The 12,911-nt window shown below is 37.0% G+C and overlaps 1 long non-coding RNA gene across 3 annotated transcripts; it reads right to left on the bottom strand.

Annotated features, from left to right (window-relative positions):
- Window positions 9,085-12,904, bottom strand: LOC104791865. 3 transcript variants are annotated; one of them, XR_768967.2, is made up of 3 exons: window positions 10,362-12,904; window positions 9,887-10,022; window positions 9,085-9,588 (listed from the first exon to the last, which is right to left on the bottom strand). It is a non-coding gene; the product is annotated as an uncharacterized LOC104791865 (long non-coding RNA). The 3 variants fall into 3 exon arrangements; XR_768966.2 differs by having other exon boundaries at window positions 9,085-10,022; window positions 10,362-10,668; window positions 12,641-12,904; XR_002038629.1 differs by having other exon boundaries at window positions 9,085-10,022.

Genomic DNA, 12,911 nt, shown 5'->3' with positions numbered 1-12,911 from the left:
CAGAATCAGCGGCGACGATCGCTAGGGCATCAGAAGCCTCGCCACGCGACTTCTGCGCACGCGGAACGACAGCAGGAACCTTGGCAGCCCTTTTGTCGGTGCGGGTAGCGGCTACCTCCGCCGATCTCAAATCTCCTGCAACTCGCAGATCGACATCTCCGTCGGCTGACGGGTCAACGACTTCAGTGTCGGCAGCGCGCGAAGAAGACCCAGCATCAACGGCCTTCTTGAACTGATCGGCGTATCGAGGAAGTCGAGTGTTAACTTTTCCCATCCCTAAGCACGGTAGACCTAAAAAGGAAAACAAAAATGTGACGACCCAATAACCGCTAAGGAGAGCAACAATCGATACAACAGAACAAGCAAGAAACTCACGAGATTTCTGAGTAAACGAAGGCCAATCAATCGCCCCTCTCGCTCTGATCTTCCTAAGATTGTCGAAAAAACCTGGAGGATGAGCATGCAAGCGAACGACAGGCTCTGCAAGCATCAACAAAAACAAGATAAGTGTTAGAAGCCAATCAAAGAAAATCAACAAGTAAGGATAAGAAACTGCAAAGCTACCGGGAACCATATTCCACTCAGTAGCGTAAAACATATCGAGGTTGTCAACCGAAGTCTCATCTAGCTTGACAAAGAAAAAGTAACGCTGCCAATGACGAATCTTCTTCTCAGCTCCGGTGACGATCTGATAACCCGATTTAGCACTAGTATAAAAGTACCCCGGATTACCTCTGACTTTCGTAAACCTGGTAGTCTCCTCAAGGAAATGTACATCAACCTCTACGCCACAATCGGTACCCAGTATCGCCAAACCAGCTGCGTTGCGGATACCTCCCACAGAAAGCTGAGAGATAGTTATCTTACGCCTCGCGCAGTAACGCGTCAAAAACTCCGGCAGAGGAAACCAAAAACCGCAATCAGTAAAATAATGCTCATAGAGGGCGATAAAACCTGCTGGAGGCGTCCAAGGACGCTCGAGGGGTTCAGGAGATCGGAAAACCAAACCCTCGGGTATCTTACACCACCGCATCATCTTGGCAATAGTATCCGATATGCACAACGAAGGACCGTGATCGGCCGGACCGGCTGAAAGACTGGCACCAATCGATGCAGCACTAAGACCCAAAACAGCTGAACGAGGACCAGTATCCTCGGCCGGGACAACGTCCTTAGGACTCCCACCAGAACCACTGTCGCTATCTTCGCTGAATTCGAGAATATCAGCAAAATCGTAGTCGTTGGCCAAACTGTCAAAATCTCCACACTCTGCTCCAATGTCAACATCAACGTCATCGAAAGCATTCTTATAGCCGGTACCAGATTCCCTCGTGAAAGCGCGTCGGATCCCCGCAAGAGTCTTACCACGCGCACGTGTGGGAACACGAGAACTCGTAGAAGGTCGGCCAACCTTCCTGCAAAGCGAGCCGACCTCGCGACCCCCCATCATAAGATCGGGATCGCCATCACCAGAGTCGATATCTTTCTCACGATGACCATTACCGAAACCACCAAGTTGACCTCTGGGAGTCCCTATGCCGACCTCAACATGACTAGAACCAATGTCGCCGATCTCACCTTCTGCATCTCTATGCAAACCTCTCGATGCCAAACGAGACTGACCGATCTCGACATCGTCAATCTCACAACGATCATCCTCGAGGCTAATACGCCGACCGCCGGTGCGACTAGTGTCGCCAAAGGTCAGCTCAAGAGATGTGCCGATCTCGTCCACACCCCTTCGCTGATCTCCCGTCTCAACTGCTCCACCGATCTCAAACCCGATGGACTGATTTTCGACTCTATACTCATGATTCTCATCTAAATTGTCGATCTCAACCTCGCCGAGCCGAGCAGCCAAGAGACCGCCGATCTCGCCTGATCCAAGCGCTCTAGCCGGAGGGCCGTCGATCTCAGCCTCGCCGAGCCGAGCAGCCAAGAGACCACCGATCTCGCCTGATCCAAGCGCTCTAGCCGGAGGGTTGCCGATCTCAACCCCGCCGAGCCGAGTAGCCGAGAGACCGCCGACCTCAGCCTCGCCGAGCTGAGCAGCCAAGAGACCGCCGAGCTCGCACGATCCAAGCGCTCTGGCCGGAAAGCCGCCAATCTCACTCAAATCGCTCGACCGACCTGCCCCCGATTCCTCCAAACCAAATCGATGCAACCCACTCAAGCTCGAGCCCCCGCGACGACCATCATCCAGATCGGCACCGTCGTGGTCGCGCCGATCTCCAGCCGTAGGATCTCGCCGATCGCCGACCATCAATGATGTGCAAGGTTTTGGAATTTACAACCAAACCAAAGAGAGAAAACTAGAGAGAGAAGAAAGCACAAACACTAAAGTAAAGAGTAGAGAGAGAAAATTACCTTTTTATGGAGAGGAGGAAGTGAAGAAAAAGGAGAAGACGAGGAGACATAAATAAGTAAATAAAATGGAAAAATTACTGTCAAATCCATCATCTCAATCCGCGACTCTCTTCTCTTTTTCGGGGATATCATTGAAAACCGCATTCAGAATAAAGACCAAAGGATTTTTCCCAGTGTCTCTCGAAAAATGAATCTGGAAATTACAGAAGAAATTACAAAAGAGATTGTAGAAGAATCACTGTAGCAATTTCATTTCCCAGAAGCAATCTGGGACGATCTGCGCCGAGCAGGCATATTACAAATAAATCAAGCATGCCCGCCGATCGCAGAAAAACTGACGCTCTCCGGACTAGGGGGGGCCTATTGTTGGACATGGGCTGCGCCCCAATATGCCACTCGGCCCAACAAGACGAATTCCGCGATTCCGGCCCGACAAAATTGGATGCAAGTCATTAATAATCCGTAAAGGGCAATCTCGGGAATTCACGATGGGAACCCTAGAAGACCCTCGGTCTACAGTCCACTATATAAAGAAACAGTACTCACTGGAGAAAGGAGGAGGACTCGCGTACAATACCCCGAGAGCAATACTTTGCGTCTAAAAACTCTTGTTATTTTCGGTATAATTTTCTGTTAGCTTCCGAGCTCGTCGTGACTCACTTGTCAGTTCTCCTGTGAACTGACGAGCACGATCTTGACTCGTTTTAGTGACGACCTCGCATTCTTATCGTTAATAAAGAACAAACTTCACTCTTTCCCCCTAAAATCGATATTATTTAGTGTTGTGCAATCCCCAGTACAAACAGTTATTTATAATTTATACCTTAATATGTAAAAGACTATGATTTTCACATATATAAGTATTCTACAAAAAATGAAATATTTGTTTTAAAGAATTTGTTACCATTTTTCATTTATAAATTGTTTACTTGAGTTAAATTTTGCATCATTTTTGTTTCTTTTTTCAAAAATTTATTGAAATATCTTTATTTGACTTCTTGAACTTAAATAATATGGAGTACATAAGAAATATCGAAACATCAAATTATCCGTTATGAAAATAAGTTTTAAAAAAATTTAGAGCTGATTTATAAAAAACTGAATATATATGTATAAGAGCCAAGTTTTGATCTTGGGACATGTGGGTTATGGGCCCACCACGCTTCCGCTGCGCCACTCTGGTTTACTTGCCAAGGTCATGAATTTAAAATGTATAATTATATTTAAGGATTCTTCTACTATTTTTATTTTGGAAGATTCATTTTACATTCTTTTTATATATATATATATATATGGATTTGTATAATTCTTTGTTCAAGTTTTGACAAATTACGATAGAAGAATTATATAAAAATTGCAAATTACATGTGTATTTTATTTTTGAACCACCTTATACATTTGTATCTGAAATATGATATTGCACAAAATTTTGATCATGTTGATAAGGAAAAGCAAAAGAAAAAAATGACATAAGGAAAAGTTATATATTAAATACTAATATGCAAACTATCATACTGATCATGTGGTGTGGAGATGTTATCTTCAAGGAGACATTTCATCAAGTTAGAGACTCATTCAACCTGTTAAAAAGTTAGATCAGTTTTATCGGTGGAAATATATCATCTAAGTTTTTTAATAATAAAGAAGTACGTAATATTTTTTCATATAATTTAGTTTTAAAAAAAATATTAAAACTTTAAACAAACGAAGGACACAATTGTTTCTCAATAAGTTCTAACACTGTAGTTTCTTGTTTGAAAATATTTGATGTGTTTCTCTAATTTTATTTTTTAATAAGCGATATACTTCTTAAAACCGCACCAATAGAGGTGACTTAACATATACTCTCTTAAACTCACAAAAAAGAGAATCTAGCGTGTCGCGTCATGCATAAAAGTTTTTTTTATCTCTAAGGAATGCATGTCGTCCCACTTTGATTGAAAATGGTATTTCACTGTAAAATGAATTTCATGGGAGTTGGTGGAGATAGAAGCTACCTCTTGTTTGACAAAAAAAAAAAAAAAAAAAGCTACCTCTTTAAGGTATCAATAGAAANATATCATCTAAGTTTTTTAATAATAAAGAAGTACGTAATATTTTTTCATATAATTTAGTTTTAAAAAAAATATTAAAACTTTAAACAAACGAAGGACACAATTGTTTCTCAATAAGTTCTAACACTGTAGTTTCTTGTTTGAAAATATTTGATGTGTTTCTCTAATTTTATTTTTTAATAAGCGATATACTTCTTAAAACCGCACCAATAGAGGTGACTTAACATATACTCTCTTAAACTCACAAAAAAGAGAATCTAGCGTGTCGCGTCATGCATAAAAGTTTTTTTTATCTCTAAGGAATGCATGTCGTCCCACTTTGATTGAAAATGGTATTTCACTGTAAAATGAATTTCATGGGAGTTGGTGGAGATAGAAGCTACCTCTTGTTTGACAAAAAAAAAAAAAAAAGAAGCTACCTCTTTAAGGTATCAATAGAAACATATCTACAGAAGACATGGTTGTTGATCCAATGTTATTATTGTAGAGAGTTGTCGAAGATAATTTTATTAATCACATGACCAAAGTATTTATACAAGAGTTTGTAGTTATCACAAACACAAGATAAGCTAAGATCTTTACAAGATAATGATAGAACATATTGAAGTATATCATATTTATACTAATACGCCCTGCAAGATGGACGTCGGTTGCAGAGGCCAATTTTGTGACAGAGAGTTTCAGACCGATGACGCGGCAACAACTTTGTTAACGCATCCGTGAGTTGATCTTCAGAGCTAATGTGTCCAACTCGCAGTTGTTTTGCTTGAATCTACTCTTGAACAAAATGATAATCAAGAGCTAAATGCTTCACGCGGGAGTGAAACACTGGATTCACAGACAGGTAAGTAGCACCTTTGTTGTCACAAAACAGAACCGGAGTAGTAGTGGACTGAATACCAAGTTCAGACATGAGAGAATTGACCCACTTAACTTCAGAAGCAGCGGCAGTAAGGGCCCGATACTCCACCTCAGTAGAAGACCGAGCAACACCACTCTGTTTTTTTGATGACCAAGAAACAGGTTGCCGCCCAATGTATACAAGATAACCGCCAATGGACAAGTAATCATCAGGACTCCCAGCCCAGTCAGCATCGGAATATGCATGAAGAGTAGTAGGAGTGTAAGCAGAGAAGAAGATGCCCTTGTCTGCAGTCCCAACCAAGTAACGCAACACTCGCTTGACAGCCTCCCAATGCAAATTAGTCGGCTTATGCATGAACTGGGATAAGCGATTGACGGTGAAAGCAATTTCAGGCCAAGTAAGGAGAAGATATTGCAGGCTACCAATGGTGGCTCGATATTGAGTTCCATCAGACAAGAGAACGCCAGACGAGAGAGTAAGAATCTGCGAGGAGACCATCAGTGTATGAACAGGCTTAGCCTCCGCCATGAGAGTCTTGTGCAGCAAGTCAGTGATGTATTTTGTTTGTGTGAGATGGAGACCAGCAGTTGTGCGATAAGCTTCCATACCAAGGAAGTAGGAGAGCTGACCAAGATCCTTGAGAGAGAACTTGACACCAAGAAGGTTTGTGACCCATTTTAACTCAGTCATGGCGGATCCAGTGATGACAATATCATCGACGTAGACAAGGATATAAATATAGGAAGAGCCAGCGCGAAGAACAAATAGAGAAGCATCAGCATGAGAGTTCTTGAAGCTGATGCTAACCAAAAAAATCTTTGAGAGCATTATACAAGGCATGTGGCGCTTGCTTCAACCCATAAACCTCCTTTTTAAGTCGACAAACATGATGCAGTTTTTCTTTATCAACAAGACCCAGAGGCTGGAACATGTACACTTCTTCGTTTAACGGCCCTTGGAGGAAGGCTTTATTGACGCCTAACTGAAGAAGTGGCCATTTGCGGCCAACGGCAGTGCCAAGAACCGCATGAATGGTGGCATGTTTAACAACCAGACTAAATGTGTCATGATAATCGAGTCCAGGTAGTTGGTGAAAACCTTTAGCGACGAGACGAGCTTTATACTTGTCTACGGAACCATCCCGATTGCGCTTGATACGGAAGACCCATTTGGACCCGACGATGTTCTTTGCAAGAGAGCGATCAATTAAATCAAGAAGAGATCAAGGTGAGATCAAGAAGATGAGCTTGGTGATGTTGGCCATGTTGAGATAGATCAAGGTTTTTTGAGGTTTAGAGATGTTAAAAACAGGGGAGGATTCAACAGAGGTAGAAGAAGCTTTAGAAGACATGATGAAGAGGACAGAGATTGCAGAAGAAGAACAAAAGATAACGAGAGAAGAGAAGAGAAGAGAAGAGAAGAAGATGAGAGATTTTTGGAGTTTTTAGGGTTTTGGATCAATGCTCTGATACCATGTAGAGAGTTGTCGAAGATAATTTTATTAATCACATGACCAACGTATTAAGGCCTGGGCATTCGGGTACTCGTTCGGGTTCGGTTCGGGTAATTCGGATTTTTGGGTTTTTGGGTTTAGATGTATAGGACCCGTTCGGATATTTCTAGACTTCGGGTTTGGATCGGGTTCGGTTTGGGTATTTTGGATTTGGATTACCCGAAATTCACTCAAAATTTTAGTATCTAATTTAGTCTAAATAATTCAATAATACACAATATATCTAAAAATTTAGAGTATTTTTCACCCAAATTTACTAATAAACAGTTTAAATACTTCAAATTATCGAAAATATCTAAAAATCTGAATATTTTGTACACATATATTATTAAAATTATAAATATTACTAATATATTACTACTATATATTAATAATGTGGGAATATTTGGATATCCGTTCGGATTTCGGTTCGGATTGGGTTCAGATTCGGGTTTTCGGATTTAGAGATTTAGAACCCGTTCGAGTATTTTACAATTTCGGATACGGGTTCGGATCGGGATTTTGGATCGGGTTCGGATCGGATATTCGGATCCAGGTATTTTGCCCAGGCCTAAACGTATTTATACAAGAGTTTGTAGTTATCACAAACACAAGATAAACTAAGATCTTTACAAGATAATGATAGAAAAGATCCAAGTATATCATATCTATACTAATAATTACCACTAATTTTTGTTTTCCAGCTTTTCATGCCAAATGAGAAGATTGTCCAATATAATGTCATTAACAGGAGAGAGATGAATAAAATTGTCAAAGAGGGAAATTTTTAACAGGGATAATATGATTCCTTTTATATTATTATCATCATTCTGAACCAAGATGTCATTGCAGTTTTATAGTTACTAGGATAGTACCCGCGCTACGTCGCGGGATTGTTTATTGTTTTGTTGTTTTTAATTATTTCGTGGTTAATTTTTGTTATGTTGTTTTTAATTATTTCGTGGTTAATTTTTGTTATGTTGTTTGTAATTAAAAATCATTGTTTTTACCTTTTTGTTCAACAAATTAAAAATCATTGTTAACATTGATTTTTAACAATGTTCATTTGTAATATTTTTGTTTTTAAGTTTTTGTTATTAATTTTTGGTGATTTTAAAAAATTTATTTTTGTGAAATCTTAGACTTAATGAATTTTGTTTTTTCTTATATTAGGATGCATTGGTGGACCATTATTATTGCTAGATGTTTGTTTTATTTAAATGAAATCAACTTTGATGGTTTCTATTGATTATGCTTTTTATTATTGGTAGAACACCTAAATCGCATTGTGTATGTATTGTAAAATACATATTTGTATTTAAAAGAAGGATTTTTTATATAACATTAAGGTCAAGAAATGAGATTTTAAATGGAAAATAGTTGTTTGGAATAGCTGAGATGTTATTTTTTCTGACTTAATTTTCTTTTGTTTCTTTGTAATCTTCACCTGCATTTTATTTTTGTTTAATTTTGGTTAGTATTGTAGAAATTTAATGGGTAAATTATTATTTTTGTGTTTTTCTTTGGTTTGGGGAATACATGTGTCTTTGTATTGGAAATTGTCTAATATTTCACATTTTTGATTGATGCCTTTTTTTTTTGTTAAATCCAAACATCTGACAGACTTGGGAAGGAAATGGAAAAATTCAGTGGTCTTAGCGGTCCTAAATGCCTTCCAAAATTCTGATTGATGGGGGTTGTATTCATTTGTTATGGTTGCTTACTTTCATTTATTAACGCATCATTACATGAGCATAATTAGGAAGAAACTCAACTAAGGATTTTGGGTGACAAAGCTAAGCATAAGAAATACAACCAAAAAGGAACAACTATAAGATTAATCTCATCAGTATCTTGTTCTGATATAGTAATACGGTAATACTGATATATGTAATTTCACACAAACACAACAATAGAAATTGAAAGGTAAACTACTAATAAAAATCAGGCCATGAATGTCGACTAAATAAATAGATATATGCAATGAATAGAAACAAAATGGTATCAGATGAGATGATACATATCCTTTTAGGTGCATGGTCCAAAACAATTCTGGCTCTCATTATAATTCCAAATTGACTCAAACTTCCTAACACCCCATAGAAAATTTTTGAGTTTAGCTTTGCGAGCATGTTAGTATTTCACCTTTCTCTGAAATAAAAATATCAAAAAATCAAGCAGAAGTTGAGTTCTCACTACCAACAAAGGGTGACCTTGAAGATCGTATTATTTATTCCATCAAAGGGTCACTTTACCCCACACCAACACTTGCTTGCATCTGAAAAGGCATATGCTAGCAATGGATCTGTTAAATAGAGGAAGGTTATTTGTAAACTCAACAGGTACTGAGGTACAATTGCACACAGCAAGTTACACAAAAAAGGCAACAAAAAATAAATTACAGATATAATAGTGAAGCGAAATACAGTAATGATTGCTATCTTAGTACCAACATCTCTTCTTTCTCTAATTTAAAAACGAAGTCTGTCAAAACTGCCTTTGTGATGTTCCTGATACGTTCTTGCAAGGCAAATAAACCGACCTGAAGCTGAACCATATTCCATTTCGCTAGTCATTGCACGTGTGCTAGAGGAACATGATTCCAGACGTTTCTGCATTTTCTCTTCATCATCCTGCATTTCCTTCTACCATATCCTTATTTTGGCTTCTAGAACCTGTTGTTCTTCCTGCAAAAGGATACAGTGATTTGAAGAGAGAGTGAGTGTTGGCTTAAACATACTCATTCAATAACATGACCGGTTTTCGTATGTATAACGAAAGATCAGCAACATTTCATTGTACATTCATATCTGTAAAACAAAAACAACAATGGAATTCATCAAACTTGTTAGTCAAACAAAATGCCATAAAACTTGATAGTTCGAATCTTCATACTATGATACAATTGAAGCTTAACGGATACCAAACAAGAAATTTTCAAAATGCAAAACACTCTGTTGACATAACCAATTGGATCCAAACAACTTAACAAGATTCTTCTGGGTAAAAGAACATTTGGAGCTTATCATTCTGTTTCACAACTTCAAACCCAACAGAAGAAAAAACAAGCTGAATAAGGAAAAAATGAGTTAAAAATCATTTCATTACCAAAAACTTGCTGAGGAGTCGAACACTTAGTGGGATCAGGTTCCAACATCTGCTTCACAAGGCTCTTTGATCTTGCTATTGTCTGTGACCAATGATCTCTCTTTAATATTGCAAGAGCCGTGCAATCAAACATAGCCTTTGATCAAGACAAAGCAACACACACTTTAAAATCAATCTCAATCTAGACATCACCACAATAACCGATCCAGTTAGGCAGATACATTACCTATTAAAGACTCAAAAACAAGTAAAGTATAAATCTTTGAACAAAGAAAACACACAATAACATATTTGGTTGACAAAAAACATATCTAAAAACCAATTAATTGACCCTAAAGATTCAAATCCATAGCAAAAGTTTACATCTTTAACACATAACATATCATAACACTAATAGATTTTCTTGGATATTAAAATTTTCTGGATTTAGAACAGACCTCTGGCTGATTGTCATAGAGATTAAGGACAAGGATACCTTGAAACTTTTCACATGCTTGAGTTTTAGTTTCCGACCAGACAAATCAACTCGATCCAATGGATGCTATGAAGCTTGTTATAATTTACTCACAACCTCCGCAGCTTCTTCATCCGCCACCGCCGCAACATTATTCTAGGTAGACTTGTAGATCCTCACGAGCCGAATTGATTCCCATCAGAAAGTTGATTCTCATCAGAAAGATGAATATTACGCTCCAACTTGAGAAGAATTCCAAATCGCGTTAAAAATAAAAAGTTGTAATCGAGATGTTCCATGATTTTGTTCGGAGGTTAAGTACTCAAATCTATTGACAAATTCATAAAAAGAAGAAGAAGAACGATCAATTTTAACAATGAAGAAGACTATTATTTGTCCACCTAAGATAAAAAAAAAGGCTGATGTGTATTAATTGTTATAATTTGATAGGGTAGAAATTTTTACTAAGGTGTCAACACATGCTTAAAAGTTAAGGCTGATGTGTCATGGTGATAAACATCGTAATTTTATTATATTGATCCTCACATCTATCATGATTCATGAATCATAACCATCACATCACCTAACAATTTTCTTAGTAAACCCATCTAAAACAAGGAATCTGGAGAAATGAAGATACATCTGTATTTTAGAGCAATAAAAACATTGAACGACGTAACAATGAACTCGAATGTAGAGAGTAACCGACATAACTTGAATGTAGAGAGTGACCGAACCACTATATAAGAAACACTACTTAATTAGAATATACAACATTCTAACTAACTATGCGACTACATCATTTTGCTTCTTGTATACCAAGTTATGTCTCATAGCCATGCTGTTGATTGCAACAAAAGGTTCTTACTTTTTGATCTTTTGTACATAATTTAATGTTTCGCTGTTTGCATTTTAATCCCTACTAGACATAAGTAGTTGGTGTGGATTTTTTTTTTAAGCGTATAAGAATTTGTTAGTATTTAGTATTTTCTTGCATTTGTTTTGTTTATATTAACATAAAATTTACATAAAATGAAAATATACTATAGTTTTTTTAACAGAATAAAGCATTAGACATTTTTCATTAAAAAAAATAAAAAGAAAGTATTACATGCATTTTGACATTGATCGAGATCTTAGATCGAATAAAAAAGGTTGACCCATGGTGGAAAAAAAAATAGTATAAGTGGCTGAAATCCTTTTAATAGGGATCAGTGGAGAAAAGAAGGCTTTAACACAGTGAATATCATTATCTATTAATTACTTTATAGTTAAAAGTTAGCATTTTTCCCAATAAGAGGAAGACAAATCATTGTATTGGAAGTCTCTTTTACACTTTCACAAAGCATCGAATAATTAGAAGAAAAATTTGGTACCAATGGTCACAAATATTTTCATTTTAAATACAGCAACCGTAGCCTTATAATTTATAGACTACACCAAAACTTCACTATTCTCTTTCTTTACACTGTCCCAAATGGAATCTAGTTTTTTCTTTTCTTTTGCATTTGATAGTGTTTCAAACTATTTTTCCAAAGAAGTTTGTATTAGACGGAGGAGGTTGAAAAATTAAACAGAGACATAATAATAGAAGTAGAACTATATAGTACGCACACTATACAGTACTACTTTATCAATCAATTGAATGCTTTTTTATTTTATTCCCTACATAGTGTATAGATACGATAGTTGTCGTTTCTTAAAACTAATAAAAAATTTGTGAAATATTAGATTTTATTTTTTTCCTTTTCGAAAACGAGCTAGTCTCTATAGTCAGAAAAGGATATATATTATTTTTCTTTTCTGAAAAGAATAATCAAGAAAAAGGAAGCATTGTATTTCACCCATTTTTCATGGTTATATACTTATTATAGTTAACAGTTAACACTAATATTCTGAATTATCTTTCTAATCTTGATTTCAACACAAATGATAAAGTTAAAATGGACCGGATCTCATTTACTGGATCCAAGCACTTCGTCATCTGTGATTTGGAGATCAAGTTCAGTAATCTGTTGACATATATAGTTCTATAAAGAAAATTATTCAGGGTGTATCATTTTTAATGCTATGTATTATATGTTTAGAGGATTAAGAAAAAGAAAAAGAAACTTTTATTTTTACAAGGAAATCAATGCAAAACAACAACAAAAAGAACGAAGCAAATCAATGCCAAAAATTAACAAATGACTAAAATGTTAGGAAAGAAAGAAGGGAACAAAACTAGTCTATTTTTTTTTTTAAATACAAAAAAATGGTTGTTGTTTATTTGGCATGTATCATCAATCTTTGAAACTTACTTGTAGGAGGAACAAAGTTTTGTGAACTTGATCGACCCACGAAGAATCTCCTGCCGGTGAAGCCTCTGGTTATGAAAACCCTCTGACCTAAGTAGAAGCTACCAAAGGATGAATCCAAAGAGATCGCATGATCCGGAAAAGAAAGCAAAGTTTTGGGGTTTGTGATAAATCAGCTTAATTAGGATCAATGCGATCCCTTTGGATCCTTTCTCTAGTTGCTGCGAAGAACTCTCTCTCTCTCTCTCTCTCTCTCTCTCTCTCTCTCTCTCTC

Source organism: Camelina sativa, chromosome 6 (genome assembly GCF_000633955.1).
Source record: "Camelina sativa cultivar DH55 chromosome 6, Cs, whole genome shotgun sequence".
Lineage (NCBI taxonomy): Eukaryota > Viridiplantae > Streptophyta > Magnoliopsida > Brassicales > Brassicaceae > Camelina > Camelina sativa.
This window is presented reverse-complemented; position numbering and strand designations above follow the sequence as displayed.